Raw genomic sequence first — 21,407 nt, forward strand, 5'->3', positions numbered from 1 at the left:
TTTAGTTTGATGTTCGTTCTCCACAAGCTTCCTGCATATGTCAGCATGAAACAATAGGCTCTCATTACACTTGGCTTCTTTCATCTCCTTCAGACACTGACCTACATTTGTTCTGTTTTTGTCAGCGTGGAAACATTTCCCCGGATCAGTTTGTTAAAAAAAAAAAAAAATAAATCACATGTTCCATATTACCAACGGTGTTCTGCAATCTAGGGTATTTACTCTGGAGTGTCTTGCAAAGAAATTTCAATTAAATTAAAAAAATCCTGCAATACCTGATTGGAGTTGAAGCTTTACACTCGCTAGAATCGAAGCACTAGCAGAGCAAGGGAAACCATTCTTCAGTCACCATCTACCCACGTGCTGTCACTGCAGGATTAGCCAAAAAGACATGTGCATTACTAGTGTGGTAGAAGCGAGACCTCACCATGTGCAGATAATGACATAGCCCCTAGCAAATAACAAGAAAAACCTCTTCCATTCCATAGCTGCACGTCTTTGTTTCGCACTGGTTGGTTGCTCACATGCTGGTCTGGTAACACAGTGCTGCTTGGTCATTCTTACTTCTCTGCTAGACATCCTGGCCAAATTTCGTAAGAAACCAGCAGTGAGCAGGCTCAGCTCTGCCTGGTGCCTTGGGGGAGTCCAAGTGACATCAGCGCATCCCAAATCCTGCTCAGGGCCTCCTTTTGTGCAGCCCTCTTACAGACCTGTGACCTCTTCCATAGCACACAGCCTCAAGTCTCCTTCTATCCGAAGCCTCCTTCTCTGAGAAAGTGTAAAAATTCGACAAGAAAATGAAGACAAACCATGAACAGCTGCACAAATCTTAGTGTCCAGTCATGCCAACCACACACTTTGTTACCCTTGACATAAAAAACGGCAGATGCAGCAGGTTTCATCCTGCCACTTTCAAACTGCAACCCAAATAAATACAGTGCTGAAGCACAAAGGACTAGAATTTTGGTAATGTGGTTTGGCAAAGCAATCCTGACAATCTGTCATCTGGAAACATGTCACGTTTGACCTCAGTTTCATAAACCAGAGGCTAAGCATACTTCAACCCATCCTAGTTTGTGGGAATGCCTATAGCATAAATATTATACTGTCTTCCTGAAGACAACCATTTTTAAAATACAATTTTTGATTTTATTTTATTTTTTGCCTGTTGCTCCAAGAAAAAGTTACACCGACTGAATATTTATAGAAGGCCAAAGCCAAAGCAGCAAGGGCTCAAACAGGCAGCCTCAGCTGCGGGCAGGCAAATTCATAGCTTAGGAACACCAAACAGAATTTGCCTGCCCAAATGCTGAGTTTCAGGACCACACAGATTGGCGGCATGCTCGGCAAACTCTTGTGTCTCACTAAGACGTATCAGGGCCATAGTGCTGGCCAAAGCCAGGGTGAAGGCTGGTGGCAGATGGGCCCAACCATTCTTGCCACGTGGCATGTTCAGACTGCCCTGAACACAAACCATGTGCGCCTGAAACACCACTGAAATGCAGCTCCCCCCATATCTATTGATAAGAACGTGATCAGATGCCATAAGGTTTCACACAGGGCGTGCTTGTGATATACATCTGATGACCTTTTTTTATTACCATTATTTTATTTATTTACAAACAGGAACACCAGACAGAAGGTTGAAGACAACTAGAAAAATCCTACCAGTCCACAAGCTCCCAAGCACAGATCTGAAGATCCTTGGGGGAAAAAAAACAGTAGGAAGGGGCTGCCAGACATAGCCCTTCTTCTGGGCTACACAAAACTCAAGCACCCCAGGTCTGAATGGACAAAGCTGCTCCTAATCCTAAAAAGCATCACTTTGCTAGCACTGAAACACCAGCAGGGAGCATCCCAGGTGATAAGGCTGAGCAGTCCCACCGTGTCACACAGACTACTGCATTCCCCTGGGACAGAAGCAAACTTTGGCGTACAGTACAGTTATGACCCCTATAACCACCTATCACTCTGAGATGGAACAACCTAAGAAAGATTCCTTAATTAATCATCATAGAAGCTCAGTAAGTGCATGCTTAGAGGAAAAAAAAAAAAAAAAAAGGAAAAAAAAAGAAAAAAAAAAAAAGCACGTTCCCCTTTGATTACAGAATGCACTTCAGGAGCCATATTCTGATATTTCCTGATTTCAACTCCTATTAAAAGCTCCCTGAAAAGTCACCATTTAAACTTTCCAGCTCCGGTCAAAAATATATTCTTTGGAGAGACTTCAACTTTTTCCACTTAAGTGCACAGAAAGATGACATACTTACCCATGAATGATGGTAGGCCAAAAGGGTCTTTAAAGTCCTAAGTCACTGGACATATCAAATAAAGTTTTAGTACTAACTTAGGTGGAACATGGAAGACAGAGTGGCTTGTTCCCCTCTGCAAAGTCTTTACCCTACCCAGCCAAGAGCCATAAAGCAACTTCTAGTGGCAAATTTGGGAGTTTCCTCACATGGGAAAACCTCCTACGTGGTATGAAGATTGCCTTTGATGAACAATTACTACCCTGAGATAACCCTTGAGCAGCCTCATGCATGCTGAGTCACACGTGCCATTGAATGCACATGAGAAACAGCACACAGACACTCCTGGCACACTGGAAGAGACAGCAATTTTGGAAAACACTCATAGATGCATCCTCACAAAACAGCATACCTGACACTCTTCCCTCTATAGCAGTGATAAACATGAATTAATTATCTATTCTTAATTCAAATTTCCACCCCCTGCCCCAAATGGGGAAAAGAATGGGTCCCAGTGAGGACCTTTTGCTCTGGCTTGTCTCCATGTGCAACAGATTTAGTGCCTCAGCCAGAAACCACAACTCTCAATGCTATTGCCCCACACTGAGCTCCTGACAAGTACTGTAGACTTTTTATAACTGATTAGGAGATTATTTTGGCTGGCCTTGCACTTGCACAGGTGACTCCTAACAAATACTTAGTGCTTTGGTACATGATGCCAGCTACAAGCTCTTTATTAGCATTTATTGGTATTAGGTAACATTTTGAATTGACGGGACAAATCGTTCGCAACCCCAAAGGAGTCTTGCGAGCTTTATAAAATATTTATGTAGAGGAACCACTGTACTGAAGTTCACAATGACGTCTTTCCTTGTCCCAAGCAGGTGAAAGGCAGCAGGCAGACACCTCAGCACATATACATCGTATGTAAAAATGGTTTGTAAAAATAAACCCAAGTGAGTAATGACAACTTGATGGGCTCCAACTGGAGGAAACGACATGGTTATTGAGAAATGTGCAGTGAGGTCAGAGGACCGTTTTAGCCATGCCAGGGTGGTGTTCATACAAGAGAGGCTGTCTGTGCATGAGCAGGGAGTAGGTGCAAACACAGCGGCAGCAGTGAGAAGCACAGAGGCGAGTCCCACCTCCACCACAATTACACGAACAAGCCCCCATCAAGCATCCTGGCCATCTCTGCCTGCTGATGCTCAGCCATTCCTGATTATATTGCCTGCAGATATTAAAAGATGTGCTGTCCCACCCTTCTGAGGGGAGGGAAACAAGAAGCATGCCTGTCAGAGCAGCTCTGCTCCAGATAAGGATACAGGGATCATCAGGTGCAGCTGAATCCCTCAGCAACACCTGAGATGTAAACTTCCATTCCTATTAATAGTCACTCTAGGTCTGTCTCTTCCATCTCCCATTTTGTCTCTTCTTAACCTCCTGCCTAATAAAGGTCAGGCTTTCTCAGCCACCAAAAAATCTCCTCTTGCAAGTCTTTGACTGGAGGAAAGCTAAGAAAACAGGCCAGGTACAGAGTGATACAACGGAGCAAGATTTACATGTGCCGAGCATCTGGTCCAATTCCTTTAAAGCTCACAACAAGCAGAAATATTGCAAACTGATTTTCCAGCAAGTGAGCTGCAAGCATCAGAAGCAGCATTTTCTTATCTTTCACTCTTTACATCTTTTCCCCGTCTTCCTTGTTTGTATACATTTGTATTTTTTATTTTCTTCATTTTAAGAGCAGGATTGGACTGTAACAATAAAACTTCAGAGCTGCTACCTAGAACTAGCTTTTTCTTTCACAACAAGGTCATTTAATACCATCTGAAAGAGTGACAAGCAGGAGATTTTTCTTATTCCTCCTTTAAAGGACTCTACAACTAAGGCAGAATAAAGAAGAAAAGAAGCAAAGTAAAGACATGCTTCAGTTTTAACATTTGAACTGCAATATTCTTTCTCTGGTTACCTCAAGAAAAGCTGTGCTGTACACTCATCTGCACAAAAATTTGTGCAAAGTGCTTCCAGCCTCAACACCTCCAGCCTGGGGTTTTATGCCCACACAGCAGAGCCTGTGCAATCAAGTCAGTGCCAAAATCCCCACCAGCCCAGCATCTTAAACCACCCCAAACCAGCCCAAAATCTTAAACCACCCCAAAACAAGCAGAGGAAGAGCTGTATTTTTCCTTCTACTCATTCTACTGCTACAAAGGGCCAAAACATCTTAAATCATCTGAGCGAGAACCATCAGGCATACGCTGCCAGAGCCTCAACCGACCATCTCATCGTCCCTTTCCTGGATGGAGGTGAAACAGGCAAATAAGACATCTCCACAGGCAGAAATGTCTTTATAGCAGAGCCACTGGTGAAAGCCACACTGGCCCCAAAAGGTGTTGCTGCATCTCAAATTGAATGCAAAGCAGCCAGGAATTCTATTTCTACACTATTATCCAAAATGTTGGGTTTAGGAAAAAAAAAGTGACACAGAAAGAACAGGCCAGCCCAGACCTCAGGGGCCAACTCCTCAGCTGGTGTGAATTAGTAAAGCTCCTTCAATACAATTAGAGTCATTTACTCCCACTGAAAAGCTACTTTAGAAAAATGGAAGACTCAAAAGCCAGTATCAGGGTCCAGATTTTAAATCCCCTCCCCAGCCAGCCTTCCAGATGGTACCAATCTGCCCGGACAACCCAGAAAGCTCAGCCAGATCTCTCAAGACCCCTATTTCAATGCACAGGATGGTGGCTCAGTGCAGGGTAGAACCTCACCTCTTTGTTTCATCCAGGTGGGGGAAGAAAAAAGACCAAGGCATTTTGCTATTGCTACAGCTTCAAGACAGTGACCAATGTTAAAACAGTATCTAATTTTAATTAATGGGCTCCTGTCATCAGCCCCTTCCTCTCTCCTCTTCTATGATAGAGGTGCCAGAAGAAAATTGCCAAAGTTAGTGAAAAGGTTGACAGTCTTCACAAAAAGGTCTTTGTAAGCAAAACCTTAAGAGGAAGCGCAACTTGGGACCCACCAAAAAAAAATCCATTACCAAAAAAAAAAAAAAAAAAAAAAGACATCTGCGTGTTTTTCCAAGTGTTTTACTTGGTCTGAATGGGTTCATTTTTCCTGCAGCGCTGTGAGTGCCGCGCTGACTGTCTCGCAGTGAGAGACCAGCTAAGGCGACTGCCAGATTGTCATAAAGAAATCAGGTAACAGGGGGAACGGGTCCACAAAGCAGGGGAGCTCATCCATCTTCAGCTGAAAGCTCCCTTCAAGACCAGCTTTCTGCAACTCTCAGCTACTTAACTTAGCCAAACGCCCTTCCTTCCCGATGGACAAGACCACACAGGATCTAACCTGCATATCATCTTATCTTGACAAAGGCCAGCACCAGATATTTTGGAAAATGATGCAGACAAACAAACAGGAAGAACCCTGTGATGGGCAGATAATCTAATCTCTCCCAAGTAACTCTTCACCTTAACCCCCAGACTCACCTCCTCCCTTTTAAGCTGTTTTATTCCAGTTCAGTCACTTCTCTTGCATAAGCACGCACTATGTAGACACCGTGCCAAACAGTGGAAGTAGCACCTAGATATCACTGTGGCGGACACATATGCCTGAAGACATCTGATGCTTAGCTTCCACTGAAATGTGAACATTGCTCCTAAATCACTCGGACAAAATGTGAAAACGTGCTTAATTTCTACCAGCAGGGAAAATGTATTAATTAAGCTGAGCTTTCTTTGATATCCCTGTAATTGCTTCTGAGCACTTGTCATGTTTCCAGTGCTAAGTACCTATCAGAAAACAAAAACCAGCATCACTTACATCCTCTAAAAGAGTCTCTAGAGTCAGGAAGACCAACACCATAACACAGTCACCAGCCCCACCATCATAAATGCTATGCAAAGTCCTGTTCACTGCAGCCCTTCATGGAGGATAAGCCACACAGCAACGCTTCTCAGTAGAGAACAAACCTATTCACATATTTTAAAACACGCTGGGAGGTCGTTTCCTGACAAAACAAAGACAGTTTAAGGCATATTTGCTGTCTGTGTTTCTTCATGTTAAGAAAAATTTTGATTACAAGTGGTAATTAATTGATCACATACAGAGCGCGTGCTTTGGAATTGCTGTGAATGAAATTGCCTTGAAAACATCCTAACGAGGACATCCCCAAATATTTGAAAACAGACAGAGCTGCAGAATGAATGCTGAATGTCATTCAGAGCTGATAATAACCATAATTCAATGCCAGTAAACAAATAAACAAAACCTTTTGGGCTAACAATTATTGAAAGAGTTTTAAATTGCTGATTACTATCGTAATATCTGTAATGGAGAACAGCTGAGTTTCTGCGTGCTTTGAAGAGCCTACTGAAGTAGCAAGGGCCATTTTGTATATGGGTGATTCACCTTCCCTTTGGTGCATTGGTTCTTATATCTCAGGAAGAAATCAGAACTATATCCGCACCTAATGGGAATTGTAAGACCAAGGGTCTATCAGTGTCATGATCTTTTTCTCAGTAGCCAAGGAATAAGCCCGTATTTCTCTACGTAGTCTTTCTGAAGCACTGTTATTCCAATTCACATTAACATAATGGAAAATTCCCAAAGGTAAATGGAAACTAACCTTCTCTGAAGCAAACAAACAAAAAACAAATTAAGCCAAAACAAAGAAACCCCTGGAGGTAACACCAGAACAATCAGGGACACCACTGGGCAGCTTGTCAACCAAAGCAACTGCTTTAAACATCAGCAGCTTCCTTGAGCTTTCTTCCAAGAGCTGAAAGAAGGTTTTTGCTCTCAATGTATTGGAGAACCTGGCTCACAATCCTCCTCTGCCTTAAACAGGATTTCCTGACCCTGAGAAAGGGAGCATAACCAGGAGAGCAGCCTCAGGACAGGAGTCACAGACCCTGCTGGGGCTTGCTTAGAGCAGCAAGAAGGGGAACTGAAATGGCAGCAAAACTCCAGAGGTGATGGGAAGGGCTCTTGGATATCAGCCTTCCTGAGCAGCTTAGGGAACTTCAGCCCCAGAAGAAAGGAAAGAGAGAAGCCACAGAAATGTCTGCCTAGACATGAAAAGAAGCAACAAACCATAGAGAACAAAAACCACTCCTCAGTCCCTTGCTTCTTAGTAGCAGCATTGCACTGCCTCATGGTTGCATTCATATGCTCAGCTCTGTCAGGACTGCAAGACTACATATGGCGTGGATCAGGATGAGGGCTGCAGGCAAAGGGATCACTCATTGACTGCAAATCCCTTCATCCCAGCTCAGCAGCTCAGCTACTCAGAGAGGAACACTCAAACCTGCCCTACCACAAACTTTTTTCACCTGTGCTGCTACCCAGCATGACTTTTTGATATCCCAGATCATACTCTCAGGCACAGAGTGACAGAGGTTAAAGGATGAAATAGTCATGTCCTCACCTTCTTGAAGCTCTCCTATCCAGCAGGTTTTCTGTACAGGTAACAAAATAGCACGTGTGGGAAATAAAATATTTGACCAATCCCCTATTTTCTCCAACTTGCTTTCCATCAATTCTTATTGAGAAGAAGATCAACCATACCCCTGGACCATATAAAAAAATAAAATAAAATCAGAAGCAAAAGTATAAGCTACCAACCTAACATCACACTAGAATAAACTCACAGTGGGCTAGTTAAGTAAACTAGGTACTTCCAGATCAGCTGGGCTTGGTGAACATCACCTAATGGCAATTAAGGAGCTAACTGTAGCCACCTCTGAAAGGCTAACCTAAGACTTATGAAGGACAGGTAAAGAACTGGGGGATCGGAAAAGGTCAGGGTGGGGAGCATGGCAGGAAAGGGGAAGGAAGTGTTGTTTTCTTTTAAAGAGGTGGGTTACTCTAGATCGGTATTTTAATCTGCTATGAAAAAAAAAAAAGAAATCTGGAAGTAAATAATCTGATAAAAAGAAAATATGAAAAAGCCAGCATAGACTTTTCCCAAGAACACTTATTAACAAACTCATACAATTACTATACAGAGTAAGCATAGTATGCCATTACTTCACTGAACATTTTCTTATGATGTTCTCATGAAGTTAAATATTGTGCATCACCACCCTCATAGCAAAGAATTTCTTCCTTATATCTAATGAAGAACTCCCCTATTTTAGTTTAAAACCATCACCCCTTGTCCTATCATTCCAGGATAGAGTCCCTCTCCTCTTTAGCCCTATATCAGTCCTGCTAATGTACTTAGTGAAGGGAAAAAAAAAAAAAAAATCAAGATGAACAAACAAGAAAACCAGCTTAGACTCTTCCTGGCATTTTCTACCACCTGACATCTGCTAATTCCCACCCAGCTGGCTGAACCCAGAGACTTGTCATGGTCTCCCCATGTCACCAGGGCTCTGAAACCCACCCCACATAAGCATTCAGGAGGGTCATCCTCCCTCACAGGAGGAGCTGTGCTGCTCACCAGGAATGATGGCTTATCGCTGCTCCCTGGGATCTCAGTGTGTGTTTATTGTGCACGTACAAAAGTTCATCTCTGCTCGGCCAGGACCCGCAGGCTTGGTGCTTCCTGGTGGATGGAGACATACCCCAGTCCCTCCGGGTAGGTTTCCTTTGTAGAGCAGGCAAGAGGTAGACTTGTGGCAAACAACATTACCCGTAAGTAATTTTCCCTTACTTTATATAAGCAAATGCCTTTGATATACAACAATCCCCGACGTGTTCAGGTTACATGCTTATTTTAAGATCTTTTGTTTACTTTATGATCTTCATAGGTCATTGACATCCCATTTAGCTCTGGTGACCCTGTTTATACAATTGCAATATACATTAAAAAGCGTTCCTTTGGATAACATTAACATTCTTGATCTTAATCCATCACATGGGCTAACAATAGCTCCAGCTCAGATGTGTACGTAACTGTTAAAAGCTTTAATGTAGAATCCAATACACATATCGAGTGGGAGAGGCCTGATCAAACAGATTGGCTTTCTTTTTTCCATTCTAAGTGGCAGAGGATCCAGAACTATGTAAACTCTCGTGAAATGTACTGCAGTATCCCTCCAGCCTCCACTCAGAGCAATTAGATTCCCTTGAAAATGGGGATTTTTTCTTCCCCCTCCCTTCAGCACCTAATGCTGTTGCTGGAGCACTCAACCATGGCCACCTCCAGGAGCTTTGGTCCCTGCTTTTCTCCCACTCACTGAAAAGTCAACACCAACCTGGCATTTAACAAGCTCTTCAGGCTGTCATTTCCCACACCTGATGGGCCAGGAAAACCTGCTAGCAAATTTGTTAGGAAGCAAGGTTGCTTGCAATGTATTTCTTAACTCAGCTGCTGTTTTTCCACTCCTGATGACCACATCCCATGATGACCCCAGGACCCAGTGGGATGTGAGGTTAGAACACGGTCTTGGTTTCCTCTAGGCTTGCTACATCTGAAAAATGAAAAAGTCCAAAAGGGCCTCCCACCACTTGCAAAATGCTGGCTGCCTCCAACAAATGGGTGCTCAGTGAACACAGATCACTGGTATGTGCACAATTGCTCCTACAGAAACCAGCGAATCTGCAGGAAGATCAGCCACGATAACTTAAAACCACCCAGAAAAAAAACATGATATACTTATAAATGTTGAGGCAGCAGCGTCAGGCTACAAAACTGAGAGAGATTGTGACAAAGGAGAGTTAGATGCTTTTGGTTTTCCTGGGTCTCATGGTGATAATGCAACAGATCAATACACTTTGGGAAAAACACCACATTCTTTAATTTTTTTAATTTTTTTCCCCAGTGTTTGGGTCCGACTGCAGTTAGAGGAATGGACACCAAACAGAGCCACACGTGCCAGTCTTCAATCCACTCTGGGTTTGGCCCAAGAATAGCTGCTCCTGTGTAGATGAAGGGGTGGACCAGTGACCTCCCTAGGTCTCCTTCAATACCCTGTGTCATGTCTTCTGCAACACTGCTTTTGCGTAATTTGGGAAATATCCACCTTACAAACGTGATGGAAGTCACACAATGTGGCCGTAACTAGGATGGGATGACTTTTTTTTTTTTTTTTTTTTTTTTTGTCTTTTTTCCTGTTTCTCCATAGGTTCAAAAAAAACATTTTGGCAGACACTTTAACGTCTTTTGGGCTCAGCCCATATTTCCCAGGAGACGGGGTTCAGTTGCAGGGTAAAAGAAAAAAAGTCATAATAAAAGATCTGACACAGTTGCCATGACACACCAAAGGCAGGATGAATATGCCAGAGAGGACACGTCACATGAGGAGAAAGGAGAGCAGGAGGCCAGGACAGCAGCAGAGAGAGCCAAATGACACGTCCTTGGGTCAGATGGTTACCGCTACAGCTCCAGCACCTCTGAGCCATGCCAGCTGTCCCACCACCAGACTCTGTCATGTCACTGATTCCCAGAGAACAGGAGCAAGATTTCAGCTAAGTTTAGGAGCTAGGCTGTGCAAGGAGACTGCCAGCACCCCCACTCAAGTTGAAAATGAAAAAACCACCCCTTGATGAAAACAAAAAAAAATAAAATGAAAAAAAAAAAAAAAAAAAACCACCCCTTAAAAATGAGATCCTGGGGCAGGAAAGCAAAATGGTAGCTGATATCACTCCTGAGGAGGCCTTTGTTTGTTTGCTTAAGAATAGGTAGATTTGCTCTCTGGGAGGACTGGCACGCCAGCACTGCACTCAGACAGAGCCATGCAAACTGCAATGCTGTGTCACACTTCAGGCATGAGGATCTTCCCCCTTATAAAGAACAGTTGTTTTCTTTCTACCTTATTTGTTGTTCTTCTGGGTACAAACTAGAGATTTGTTCAAGCTGTCTAATATTAAAGTCTGATTAAAATAAAATCTCTAACTCAAAAAAAAAAAAAAGTCAAACAAATCCTTCAGACAGAAAACTTATAGGATGTGTTACCTGTCCCAGAGCAAACTAGAAGCCAATTTTTGCAAAGAATGAGCTCCCCTGAATGCATGCACAATTATTTTTTTTTTTTATGGACATCAAGTAGTGACAGAGCTAAAACCTCCAGTTCCTGCCTGGAAGGGCTAGGTTCCCATTAGAAATAGTCCCAATGTGGATGTTCCTTTCCAGCACAAGCACAGAGGTGGGCTCCAGCACAGGTTTCAGAAGCTACAGTAGTGTGCCCATGGGAATCACGGAAGGGGGCAAAGAGAGGGGAGAACCATAGAGTCCCTCAGTTTTGCTCCACAAGTGTCCCTAGGATGGTCTGACACTCACAGACACGTTCAGTTTGGGGGCAAACTTGGAGCACAGAGGCAAGCTCTGTGGGATGGGAAATGAACCTGCTGCTCTGGATTTGCCAAAACCACAATTTAAAACCTTGCTATAAACTGATTTCAGGCAGCTCTCTTCAACACCTTCAAGCTGCCTGAACCACTATATTATTTAAGATCCCCCCACCTTTTTTTTTTTTTTTTTGGGCAACTGCCACCAAGCAAAATAAACAATCCAATGCTGAAAGGCTTCCCCTACTTCACACAAGAAAGGAAGAGCAGCAAATCACTGCAGCGTCTGGCTCGCACTGTCTGGTAAGCTCTGGGGCGTTTTTACTGGCAGCCTTTTTTTCCCAAGGAAGGTGCGAACAGCGATGGAAGAGCTCCTTATAAATCTGGAGAGTCCACCCCCTCAGCGAGCCGAGCTTTCTGAAATACCAGTGCCTATTTCCAGCCGCGTGGCTCGGCAGCTATTGATAAAATCAGCTGCGTCTCAAGAAAGGAGGATGCTGTTGAAGCCAGTGAATGCTCTTCAAGATGTTTTCCTTCCTGCTCACACGTAGCTGGTAAAATGAAGCGACAGGAAAAGCAAGAGAGCTGCACAGCAGTTTTTGGCTATGGTTTCAGATATTTATACTGGAATACGATCATTTTCGCTTCCATCGTAGCTTCTCCTTCTGCTCGCTCCTACTGGGAATAGCATTCGGATGGCACTGCACTCTGCTGCCATAATAATGAAGATGTCACTAATTTACCATTTAGACTTCACTGCCTATAAAACAGGAGGAGGAAATGGGCTGCAAACATGATAAGGAGCAAACCCTGGTTTGAACACAAATACACTTGAGAACTGGGAGGGAAAAGGGGAAATTAAAAAAGATCAACTAAAAAGCATTGTTCCAGTAGCTGGGCATTGTGGTGAACATTCAGGATAGTCCCAACCACAGATGCAGCCCAAAATCCCCCCAGAAGTTGGCCAGATTTGAATTCTGTGATATTTTGGTGCTTAGCAAGTAGTATTTAGCAGTACGTGGCCATCAAGGGTGTTTTTTCACAGCTCTGTCCATTTTTTGCTGCTGAGGCCCTCTAATGTTTCTGAGGTCCCAATTTAACGTATTATTGTAACCTGTGTTTAGATCTTTCCCTGTGCTTGAGGCCCTGATTGAGCAGAGATAGCCTCCTTAAAATAAATAAATAAATAAAACCTACCCCTGTTAGGGGAAGAGAAAAACACATAAGAAAGAGGATTGGCTGCTGAAGCTGAGCCCAAGTCCCCAGTGTCCACCTACCTTGGACTCCACAAAGCCAGTTTTTTGGGGGGAGCTGGCCAGCACCCCAGGGTGCCCAGAGTGGGAGGGTTTACCCTATACCCCATCCTGGAGGCATGATCCAGAAATAAAGCACCCTTGTGAAGCCTCCAGAGTGTTTCCTAAAGCTCCCCCAAATTTGTCAAATTTCCCAGGTGTTTTCTAGGGATACCAAATACACCCAGGCTGTTCTAGTCCAGCAGTGTGAAATGTTATTTCCTAGTTCTTTGCTCAAATTTAATGAGCCATTTCCTGGGTGACCTCCCTTGGAGGACATTTTGAAGCACCACATACTTCCCTCCCCCTCCTTGTTCAGTGCAGCCAGCCTCTAGCAAGAACCCCAACATCTATCTTTCCAAACCACGTTGCAAGTTTTTGGTACCACAACTCAGATACAGGTTGCACTGGTCTCCTCTTCAGAGGAAAAGCCACTAAAAAGGTCAGAAGGATGGCAAAAGGCACCTATCCCACTACTTCTTTGGGAGAAAATTTCTAGGGAGCAATCTGAGCCCAACCTGAACTCGTGCTGAAAAGCCTCTGGGAGCCTCAACGAATCTGCCCCTAAAGTAATGCTCTACTTTCCCCCTAACTACTCCTGACGGATTAAATGAACCTCAGCATACAGCAGGTCTTTGCTGCTGTTGTTATTTTCTGTGTTACTGTTTTTTGGATAAGATATACTTAGGGAAAACACTAGAGATCTCAATTAAGCAGCTGGGTGACTTATAAATATATATTTATGTTTGAAGCCTAAGTGGCCATTGGCTTCCCTACTGTTTTACTTAGCTAACAAAACAACTCTATCAAAGTAAGTATTATTCCAAAACCCAACTTCCTGTGCAGAATGCTCCCATGTGCTCCATCAGTCTGCTTCTCTGATGAACTACATCGTTTCTTATAAACTGTCCATGGCCCATAAATTTCCAAGCATAAAGGCTATTACTGTGCTGTGCAAATCTGCTGAGAATTTTATCCTTATAACTTCATTTCATTCGGTTGCAAATGAGTTTGGTAAGAAAGTTAATCTGCAAACTTATTTTTTCCCCCTCCTCTTCTGCTTTCAGGCTTATTTTGATTAGTGACACTTTCTTGATTTAGTCCTGAGGTGGGTTTTGTTTTGACTGAGTTCAGTTGGACAGCCTCTGCCTCTAATTAACTTCCTTAAACTCAGGAAAAAACTTCTCAAGTATTCCTTTCCCCCAAAGCTTAAAAACAAAATTCAGAATAAATGATAGATGAATGTAGATCCAAGTGACTTTTGGGCCACCTAGTAGATAAATATTGCAAATTAAGCATGTTTTGGAGTCCAAATAGAAGACCCCTACGTATGTTCAGGTATCGGGAGGGATAACTACTATATAAAAATGCATTTTTCCTTTCTGTCCCAAGCCACAGGATGGTGGGAAATGGATATGTGTTTGTGCATGCAGATGAAAACCTCTTATAAATGTTTTGCTCACTTTAGCTCTCACAATTGCCTGTTTACATTAGGACTCCTGTTGTCACATGGAGAGGACAAATCTTCAAACAAGTTTCAGTCTCACTATCCACCGAGTCAAAAAATGACTGGATTTTGCCATTGGGTGCAGCATGAGGCTTGTGCTTCCCCTGGCTTAATTCCAATTTACATAACAATACAAATTAGAGTTGCTCAAGGCCATTGGAGAGGTAGGGGAAAAAAGATGAAATAAGCCATAACTCTCATGGCTTTTTCTTCCTCTAAACCCCAAGAGCAGTCAATCACAAGCAATAAGAAAAAATAATGGGAATAGATATCTTGATTCTGGAGACTTCTTGACTACCTTGTACTAATTTCATTATGCTCAATTTAAGGGGATTTTATTGATAGATACCCCAGGAAATATGACTTGGAAACAGTGTGTTACCTTGGGATATCACAAAACATTTGACATTGGGGAACTAAAACAAAAACAGATGTTTTAGGAAATAAGCAGCTTGAATATATCACTCATAAACCAATTAAAAGTTTCTGCAGCAAGCTGACATTTCCCATGAAGCAAGCAATGGGAGTAAACGCAAGTCAGTTGGCTGCGAGCTACGGAGCAATTCCCAGCCACAGCTTTTATTTTTATTATTTTTTACTGCTTTGAAAATGAAAAAGAAAAAGGTGTGATAAAGAAGCAGTCTCACCTTGTCACTCCCTCACCCAGAATCTGTCTTTTCACCTTCACACTTCCATTCATTGCTCATTAAGCAAACAGCGAGATATTCCCACTATTGTTGGGCTCTTTGGCACAGACTCTCAGCAATTTAATGTCCAAGTACACTGCAAAATAAGGCATGAAAATTGTTTGTTTGTTTCAGGTATTTGGTAGAAAATAGTTCGCAGGTTCTTGAGCATACAGGGGGATAATGAACAGTTTGGGGGTTTGCTTTCTTATTCTAAAAATTTAATCCTTTATTGCTTTTTTCCCCAGTATACTTTGTTTTTTTCTTTTACAGACCCAAGCAAAAACATCTAAGCACATGCTTAACTTTAAGCATTAAAAAGTCAATGGGATTTAAGCATGTGTTTAAAGGCAAACATATGCTTTAGAGCTATGCTGAATAGGAATGGTTTATTGAATCAAGGCTATAGACAGGTTAATAAAATGGGTTAATATATGCAATCTGGAAACAAAAATTAAACAACGTGTTTCTGGAATATTAGCATTATAAGCACTACTTCATTCTCGCTCAATTCCCCAAATTACTATTGGATTTGTAATGTCCTTGACACTGTCTCTTTCTTATTTCTTGAAGAAATGCAGATTATCATCCTAGATTATAATCAGCTGGCTAACATACAGCTTCAAGCTTATGATTTTATCCAGAGCAATCCTGAATAATATGAATTTATTTCAAAAAGGAATTTATTCACTACAATGCATTTACAATGAAAAATCTTCCAAATCTTTTCCACAGTCGCATATCCATAATTCCCTCCGTATAAATATTCATGTGCTGTGAATAAGATGTAAAAGACATTGTGCTATTTTTCAATATTTACTCTAGAATTAGATCCGCATAGGTGCTTGTTCTATGACAAAAGATAAGAGCTTGCACTCTCAAAGATTTCTTTTAAATAGATCATAAAATCCATTGTGAATATTTAAGCCAAGAGTAATAACATGGTGTCATATACTCACAGTATAATGCAGCAACACTCTGCATTTTGACATCTGCCCAGACAGATGTTTAGAACGAAGTTCCTCAGATTCTTTCTTCTTTCTTTATTTATTTATTTAAGTTGCATGGAAAAAATCTGGGAATCATCTTTTATATCGAAGCTACTTAGTACAATTTAACTGTCAACAGTTTAATTAATTTAAATGTAGAGTTACTGTGGAAGCCAACAACTCACATAAGCCTTCCACACAAAAAAAAAAAAAAAGAGCAAAGCCTCCCAAAATTTTGCCAGCAAGATCCTGACCTCACGAAGGATATGGCTGTGATCACAGGACACGCAGAGATCAGCCCTCTAAAATCACACAAATGACTGGTATAACTTTCTGCTCACAGGCAATCTCAGCACTGGCCGTTAATAGATGTTTTGCCACTATTTTCCTTCAGAAGGACGACGCCGATCGTTCGCCCCTTTTGCCCGTAAGTAACGCTGCCGATAGATATCAACATGTATATTTACTTAGAGCAGTTGCAGAGCAATCTCTTTATAACTCCCCATGTCTTGTGATTTCTGGGTTTTAGATTCATGTTGAAACGTGCACATTACCACATGCTGACTGCCAAATTCATTATAATGTAGATCATGTTTTAGTGATATTCCTTTAAACAAAGTTAGCTCGATTTTTAAGTGCTTGCTGGTTAGCTTATTTATTATGAAGATTTGTCAGGCAGCACAGTTAAGTTAATCAGTAACCAATAAAAGATTTAAGTTCAGAGATATAAACTGCTTGATTTATTACTCACAAAGGTTTTTGGCTTCTCAACAGGAACTCATGAAAACATGTTGTTATGGTTACTTTGGAAACCGATACCTTTTTATACCCTACTAATACAGAGGAATTTGAGAGGGGAACCTATGGTTCCCAGTTACGTGGATAGCATTTTCTGTACTATGCAAATACGCCGACAACACAAAACTCGCTTTGTTTGGCAGTCCCAGCGCGGACTCCGTGATTTGTTTTACTCCACACATCAGCAGAGCCATCTCGCTTTGCACATGTCACTTCCTTGTTTATAATTTCTGCAATCTTCAACAAAAATCAATCTGACCGCATTGTTTTCAAAGCAAAGGTGCCAGCCAAAGGGTACTTACAGCAGCAATGTTGCGTTACAATCTTCTCCATTATGTAAATCCCAAAGAGGAAAATCACAATGTCAAATACAGTTAAAACTGAACATAAACTATCCTGCTGTATTTTTTTTTATTTTTTTTAATCCTACCAAACATGTTACCCAATCTCATTTCACAGCCACTCTGGTGAATGTTATGCAAGTTTTTCCCCTACCTGTGGTCACGGCTGTCTATATGCCGAGCACACAGCGTAACTTCAGTGCAGCCTGCCTGGGATATGCATTGCATAGGATTTTCCAAACACCAATGTGATCGGGGTCCTGGGGTCTTAACGAGCCAAGTCTTCAAAAGCAACTTGGTCTCTAAAGTCCTATTGCTCTACTTTGGGACATTTCAACCTTAAATTGCTCTTTGTTTTTAAGACTTCTCTGTGCTTCAGGGCCAGATACCGACAGCATGACCTAAATCAGACCGCAAACATCTCCGTCCACCACACGGGGTGTGGATGTCTCAGTGCCATCCAAAAATCACTCAACTTCCCTTCTGAAAAATAGGATACATCCCCAGAGCTGTTCAGACACAAGTAGATACACGTTGGCCCAACCCGTTCACCAAACTCGTGCTCAGGTTCGTACTGTTACTTTGCCCAAAACACAGGCTCTGCCCCAGCCTTGCCGAGGTTTCAGGCACCCATTTCAATCCAGCACATGCAAAGCAGTTTGCAAGGCCACAACGTATAGAGATTATCAAATAAATGATGGTCAAGTGTGAATCACAAGGTCAGGCTCACTCTCCATCAAGGCGCTGTGACGACATCGCCATAAACCCCAGGGCAAAGCTCGGCTGGTTTATGGTGTCACCACAAAGCTCCTCCAGGTCGCTGCCACGGTTCGTGGTCCTTATTTTCTGTGCATGGGAGGCACACAGCTGAGCCCATCATCCCACTGCTCCTTCACCACCTTTGGGGGGATTAAAATGCACCTCTTAGGTGGGTGTTGGGGAGGTTCATCAGCTACAGCTTCTTCCACAGCTGCAAGAGTCACCTGCATCCCTTTGCTCCCTGCATCTAATCCACTGCAGCCTTCTTTTCATGAGTATGTATCATTTTTGTGCATATATATAGCACATATCTTGCAAATGTTGTTTTTATGTGTAAAATACACGTTTCATCTCTACTTATATTTTGTATGTCTGAATTAACAGCCGGTGCTTGCTGACCACTGGTGATCACCACCAGGTTTGGGAAGAGGCCCAGCGGGTGGGCAGAGGATGCAGCCACCTCCTGGGAGAGCTACAGCCCCTACAGGCTGGATACTTGCTCTCTCTATTTTTTATTATTATTTCACAAAGCAGGCACAGCTACACAGGGCTTATTAAGCACCACTGTCACTGAGGCTGGCAGCAGACACATGCCACTGATCTCCAAAAACTGCTGGATTTCCTGCGCAAATCTACTATGCAAAGACCAATGCCTACCTGGCATGGGGCAAACCACCCCTTTTCCGTGAGCCCCAGGGCAGATGACACAGCAGGGACACAAAACCAGCAAAGAGCTGGAAAATGAAACCTCCACCCTCATCCCACTGCAGATTTAGAGATGCAGATAAAAATGGGGATCCCCCGCCCGGGAGTGTCTGCATCCAGCCTGCTCCTGCTCACATTTATTTCGGAGAGAGGCAGGAAAGTACATCATCTGGTGGCTTTGGCACAGCCAAAGCAGCACACCACAGCTGGATAGCTGATCTGTGCCTTTCGCCTCGCTGAGAGGCCTACCACATGCTATGAAATGCTTTAATGTCCCTTTAACATGCTGTATAAATAATTTCCGTATCCATTCAGTTGTGCTCACATGTGGTCCTTTGAAAGAGTTAAGTAAAAATTACAGTACCAATATATCTTTGAGATGAAACAATGACATTTATAGGTCATTGTAATCCATGCATTAATTAATTTTATTCCCAGCCCTCCATATGATCCATATGATGCCTCAATGCTAAATTTGGCCTATGAGGCTCTGTTTTAACAAAAAGATAAGTTTGAAAACTGCACTCAGAGGGAGCTTCTGAGTCACTAAATATCCGAGATGTCTCAGGCCAGGCAAGTAAATAAGCCTGCATACCCATAGCAGCCTAGAGGATCCCTTTTTGGGACAAACTGGGCCTGCAGAATTATCTCAGGAAGAGAAGTGCCCCAAGGTCCAGCCAGGGATGCACTCATCCCCAAACACCTCTGGGTATTACTACAGGAACCAGGTGAAAAAAAAGTGAGGGTGCATCCCACCAGGACTTACCTCTTCCCACCTTCCTCCCTCCGATGTGTTGACAACATCCATCTGCAGCCATGTGCCCTGTTCCCGTCCCACCTTGGTGTCACCAGAGCTGCTTCTCCCTGGGCTTTTATATTTGAGAGCTCCACAACGCAAGCACGAGGAGGAAGAGGCCTTTTAATTGGCAACAATTAAATGCTTCGTGATTTAAGGATTTATTCTATTAGTGATATGAGAGCCCTGATGTGATAATCTCCAATTAACAGTAAGGGAACGGCGTGCATAAATCCCACTATGCAGTAGCAGCAGCAAATTAATACGTTGGTTTTTCCTTCATAGGCGTTACAAGTCCTGCTACAGAGGGTAGAGGTACGGAGGGGACCTCTGTGCTTGGCTCCATCACTTTGAAAACATTTACATATTCTTCACATGCCTAAAGCACAGGCTTATAAACCAAAGGTTTTCCAAAACTGATGGCAAAGCTGCAGCCCCGGTGCCTGCCGGGTCACCGGCAGCACAAAAGCTGCCGTAAAGGAGAGGTCTCAAGGAAGCATTTCCCTTCTAAGTAGTGCAGACCCATGGCTCCACATCCTACAGTGAAACAGTTTGCCCTACAGCAGGGAGTGCATAACCCTGACTACAGGCTGGAGCATTGCTGGAGTATAAGCCAACACGAGGGTGTTTCTTTGCTCTCACGTGAAAGTCACTCCTGGGTAACAAAATCCCTTAAATGCTTATATAGAGATAGGGAAACGCAGGTGGGGCTTCTCAGGGCAGCACGTCAGGAAATGTAATAAATAGGCCTGGATCATTCAAGTGCGGGATGACAGAGAATTACTGTTCAGTATGCTGAATGCATCGCAGCCCAGTGATGATATAGGTGCCGTGGGTGTCTGTTGGCCTTGGTGGCTCTTCGTACTCCTCGCTGAACAGGAAACAGGCACGGGTGTGCGCTGCAGCTAAGGAAATGCACCATCAAGAGCAGGAGGGGAACAGTTCAGCTGGAAGACAAGTCCCCAAATTGTCCACATGCCTAAAGATTTTCCTTGCAAGTTTTACAGCATCCATTCCATCTAACACATTTCACGTTTAGATTCTCACATGTGTGCATTTACCCACATGCACAAAATAATGCTACAAGCAAAAGGAGAAATCTGACAATTTGGAGACTATTTATCTTACTGATCTAGCAATTCAAAGGGACAGATTCTCAGATAATAGAAACCATCCCTGAAGCCAATAAAACTGCCCTGCTGAAAGATCTGATCCAGAGATATGAGGATATGCAGCATGGAATAAGGTGGCCGGGAAAGATGGCCCAGCAAGTACAGGAGATCTGGATACTCCATTTTCATAAGAAGTTTGGTTGGAAAGGGAGTAGCTGGACAGTCATTGTGTATAGGAGTAAATCCCTCTTCTGCTGCCCAGCCCAAGAGTCCCCCCCATGCCCTGGATGTCCCACCTCATTGAGAAAGGAAGAGAGCAGTGCTGCCACCTAAACACCATGAAGAACAGTGTTCAAATCATAATTCCCAAAGCCAAAATTTGACAAAAACATGCTCTGAAGAGACTACCTCCACGAGAGGCACTGTCTTGCTCGGTAAGGGGATAACAAGTATCAGCAAAACACAGAGCTGGTCTGTGCTCCTCCTTGGTTTCAGAGTTACTGCCTTATATCCCTACTTTCTTAACAAATTACTCCATTGGCACTACAAAGCATAGGGCTGAGAGTGAAGGATAATACACAAGAGAGCCCCTAGGCTGCTACTTTGGATTATAAGTATCTAATTTCAGTAATTTAAAGCAAATTCAGTTTTGTCAGAGGCTGCAGTCCAACCTATAAAACTCAGGTCCAGTGAGCATGACAGTGTGCCTTGGAGGAGCAGGGCTCCAGAAGGGAAAACAAACAGCTCCATTCAACTCCTTCAAAGGCCTTTTCTCCTCTAACCATGAAGTTAATACCAACTTTCTTTGATTGTGCATGCTGTAGGAGATAGTGTAGCTTCAGTTACCAGCTTTCTTACACATCTCTTGGTTTTGAGTGTGTTTTTGCACTCGTGACAGGGAGACTTCCATAACATAGAGCAGCCAGGGATGAAAAA

General features: G+C 43.0%; 1 protein-coding gene across 5 annotated transcripts in view; it reads right to left on the minus strand.

Moving 5' to 3' along the window:
- LOC311434714 (uncharacterized protein) overlaps nt 1–16,046 on the minus strand; it is a 54,228-nt gene extending 38,182 nt beyond the window's left edge. For 3 of the 5 annotated variants that reach the window (XR_014691660.1, XR_014691661.1, XM_084515040.1), the window contains exon 1: nt 7,681–7,893. The gene's annotated coding sequence lies outside the window, so the exon portion shown is untranslated. Of the gene's footprint in view, nt 1–275; nt 370–7,680; nt 7,894–14,932; nt 15,069–15,930 lie in introns of those variants that run through there. The other 2 variants (XR_014691662.1, XM_084515037.1) reach the window with 2 other exon arrangements.
- Between the last annotated feature and the right edge of the window lie 5,361 nt (nt 16,047–21,407).

The sequence above is a fragment of the Aythya ferina genome, assembly GCF_964211825.1.
Source record: "Aythya ferina genome assembly, chromosome: 3".
In the NCBI taxonomy this organism is placed as follows: domain Eukaryota; kingdom Metazoa; phylum Chordata; class Aves; order Anseriformes; family Anatidae; genus Aythya; species Aythya ferina.